This window comes from Cavia porcellus, unplaced genomic scaffold (genome assembly GCF_034190915.1).
Source record: "Cavia porcellus strain 051 isolate PalLab524CR breed Dunkin Hartley unplaced genomic scaffold, mCavPor4.1 scaffold_31, whole genome shotgun sequence".
In the NCBI taxonomy this organism is placed as follows: domain Eukaryota; kingdom Metazoa; phylum Chordata; class Mammalia; order Rodentia; family Caviidae; genus Cavia; species Cavia porcellus.
The window spans coordinates 40,999,636-41,003,671 of record NW_026947514.1 but is presented as its reverse complement, the minus strand read 5'-3'; the positions used below and the strand labels follow the sequence as shown (position 1 = coordinate 41,003,671).

The 4,036-nt window shown below is 36.6% G+C and overlaps 1 pseudogene; it reads left to right on the top strand.

Moving 5' to 3' along the window:
• Positions 1-962: 962 nt before the first annotated feature.
• LOC100735383 (nascent polypeptide-associated complex subunit alpha-like) lies at positions 963-3,130 on the top strand (annotated as a pseudogene).
• The last annotated feature ends 906 nt before the right edge of the window (positions 3,131-4,036 follow it).

The following is a 4,036-nucleotide window of genomic DNA, read 5'->3' as shown; positions in this document are numbered from 1 at the left end:
AAAAGAAAGTGCTCTAAACTATATAACTGCATGTATATTTAAATGTATAAGATAGAAAAAGATATCACAGAGTTTTATTGGATCATTGAACAGAACTGTTTGCAGTATCATTGTTGGAATGTCCACTCTACAAGCTTTAATTTTGTGACTTGAACAATTATTTCTAAGATGGCAATATGTAATCCATTAACTAGTGATTGCCTACTGCGCATTTTTTTCTCCTGTAAATCTGTATAACTTGTACCCCTTCACTGTTTTTTTTTCTTTTCTTTTCTCCTTAAATAAAATTTAAAAAAAAAGCATTAAAGAACCTAGGTACCACTATATTTTGCTGTATGTCAATTTGTTTAACTTTGTGCTTATACTATAATTATTGGTCCTTTGTCAACATTTAGTTTATTTTGGATGATATCATTGTTGCTGATTTACTTGCTATTGCCAGGGTGGCACAGTTGTTGCTATAGGTTTATTCTGTATGCTAATATCCGCATTACTTTTGTGTCATTAGCAATATTGCAGGAAGAAGAATCACCCTGTCTAGGAATAGTGCCATAAGCAGAAGAGAAATTGCCCTAAAAGTGTAACTACTAGAAGGTGTTCAAGATGTCAAGGGAACTAGACTATATTTCAAATCTATCAAACAGCCATTATAGGAAGAGAAATGAGGGAGTGGAGAGCAGCAACAACTAAGCTCTCCAAGATTTGCATTCCAGACACTGGAAAATAACTTGAGGAAGACAAAGAACAGAGAAATAGGCCCCATGAACTGGGAAGGGCCTGACAGGATAATTAAAAGCTACAGGGAAATTAAAGAGACCGAATACAAGGCAGAGAAGGAAACAAAACACTTGACTTTCTCCATGGTTTCTGGCTCCTGGCTCACGGCTTGCAGGAAAAGAAGACTGAGTCTGTAGAAACAAAATGAATGTGGGGGATTCCAGAGGGCCCCAGAGAGAAACACGATGGTGGAAGTGAGCATCAGTTGCTGTGGTCTGCAGGGACTGTAGGTTCTTTTCCTTCAGGAGTCCTCCCTCAGGTGACAGCTGGTGAGTGATCAAATTCCAGGTGCCTGCAGCACTTGACACCTGGTCAGGTGCTTACGTCTCAGGGAAATGTCGACTGTTTGAACCCAGGACTCACAGCAGCCATGTGACAGCTTCACTTTAGTGTTCTCAGGGTTCCCCTTCCACAGTGACTGGGTGACAAATAGCTGTGGAAGACAGTCTTAGGGAGCATGTTGAAGAGACCTCCTGAAGGATTTGAGTTCAGCTAGAAAGGACATAATTCTGTTTCCTATGGCCAGAGGACAGGCCCAGCCTGAGTTACTCAGGATTTAAAAGTGTCAGTATTGGAACCCTTGCCATTCTTCCAGCTGGTGCCTGTATCTACCATGAATATAGGGTTGACTGCCTTCTTTATCTACCAGAATTAGCAGACCACACACCTTAACTTGGACACTACCACAGTCTGAAAAATGCTGAGAAGATCCTGGAGAAAACAGAATTGCTAGACCCCAAAATTGTAATCTTGGAAGAAAGCCATACATTCAAAATCTCAGAAAATTTTTTCTTTTGTTCATGCATGTGTGTATGTGTGTCTTTCCTTTTCCCTTTCATCACTAGCTTTTTTTCCTTTTCCATAAAAATTTTGTTTATACTATCACACATTAAAATCCATTAAGATACAACACAATAGAACCAATGGAAACAGAAGAACAAAAGCATAGTAGGACTTCAAAGCAAGATGATATTAAATCAGCAATGTCTACCATAATGTCGTTTCTTCAAAATTTTCTTCAAAATATCATCATATATAATAAGATCAAACAAAACAGAATAAAATCATTCCAACTAATGAATGAAAACATTATAAGGCTTCAAAGCAATGTAATGGGGGAATCATGATTACCATAAAATCTTATGTACTCTTCACTAGTTTATTAAGATTTGTCCTTTTGTCCTGTTTTTTTTTCTATGTGTTATTTTCCCCTCCTCCTTTTAAATTTTTTCCCACTTATTTTCCATATAATTTCCTTATGTTCACACTCTTTTCTTTCATCTTCTATTTATCAGAATTTCTGTTACCTTTACCTAATTCTATAACTATCTTTCTATTTACTCAATAGGCTCTTTTGTCCCACTTGTCTCTCTTCCTTCTTATATCCTATAGTTTAACTTTTCAAATTTTTCTTCTTGCATTTGTCCATTCCAAATCCTCTGTATCTTCATGGTATAATTATCAGCTTTATTAATCATTGGATAGTTAATTATAAAATTATTGTTGAATTTTTTCTACCACAAGCAGAGATATACCTGTTACATGTAGTGTGATTGGCTGTAAGTCAGTACCTGAGTCACTTCCTTCTGTCACAGGTATGGGTCACGCTCTCATTTACCCTTTCTGCCACCATCTTGGTCCCGTATCCTCTGCACCAAACACCTGGTGAAACCACAGAAACCATTCCTGTTACAGAGCAGGAATTGCCCCAGACCCACAGTCTGGTGGAGAATTTGACAGTGATGAGTCAGTACCAGAACTTGAGGAGCAATATTCCACACAAGCAACCACCCAACAAGCCCAGCTGGTAGCAGCAGCTGAAATTGATAAAGAACCAGTCTGTAAAGCAAAACAGAGTCAGAGTGAAAAGAAGGCATGGAAGGCTATGTCCAAATTGAGTCTTTGGCAAATTACAGGGGTTACTAGAGTCACTATCTGGAAACCTAAGAATATCCTCTTTATTATCACAAAACCAGTTCTCTATAGGAGCCCACTTTCAGATACCTATATAGTTTTTCGAGAAGCCAAGATCAAGGATTTATCTCAGCAAGCACAGTTAACAGCTGCTGAGAAATTCAAAGTTCAAGGTGAAGCTGTCTAAAACATTCATGAAAATACACAGACTCCAACTGTACAAAAGGAAGAGGTTGATGAAACAGGCATGGAAGTTAAGGACATAGAATTGGTTATGTCACAAACAAAAAGGGCAAAGGCAGTTCAAGCTCTGAAGAACAACAATAATGATATTGTAAATGCTGTTATGGAACTAACAATGTAATCATCTGAAAAGAGGACATTTTTAGTGTTTCAAAAAGGTCACTGCAGCTTGGTTTGAAATTTGTACTGTTTCTATCACTAACAAAGTATGATTTAATGGATTAAAAAATCAATTCCTGGGTTGTCTTGGTGTTTACACTATAATTTCTAATTTCTTGTCCAGGGTTATGGGTGGTACCCGGTTGGTTCTCAGTGCAAGGTGATGCAAAGAAAAACAGCATAAGATTTATTTAGGAGAAAATGAAAAAGGTGACAACACAAACAATATAAAATGACTATTTGCAGAAATAATAGAAAATTTCCCAAACATAGGAAAGGAAACTGATATTCAGGTAAGTAAAGCATATAGAACTCCAATTAACCATAACCAAAATAAAACTATACCCAGACAAATAATAATCAACATCCCAGAAATTCAACATAAGAACAGATATTAAAAGCTTCTGGATAAAAGAAACAAAACACCTATAAAAGAAAGCACATCAGAACCACAGCATACTTAACAACACAAACAATGAAGTCAAGAAGAGCATGGAGTGAAGAATTTCAAATCCTAAAGGAAAATGACTTCCAACCCAGAATGATATACCCTGGAAAACTAACCTTCAAAATTGATGGAGAGATAAGACATTTCCACAATAAAGAATAGCTAAACACCTTCATAACCAGAAAACCAACCCTGCAAAGAATACTGAAAGATATTCTAGATAGACAGTAAAAATAACTATGATTTCAAGAACACCAGTACGAAAAATCTACCAAGTGGGGCAAACAATTAAAGAACTAATAGTAGAAAGATATTACAAAAAAACCATTAATATAAATGGCCTCAGTTCACTCATTGAAAGAAATAGGCAGAAAGGATCAAGAAACAACATCCAACCATATGCTGTATACAAGAAACCCACCTATCCCAAAAGGAAATTGATGGACTGAAAATCCAAGGATAGAAAACAATACTCCATGTGTCTTAGTTACTTTA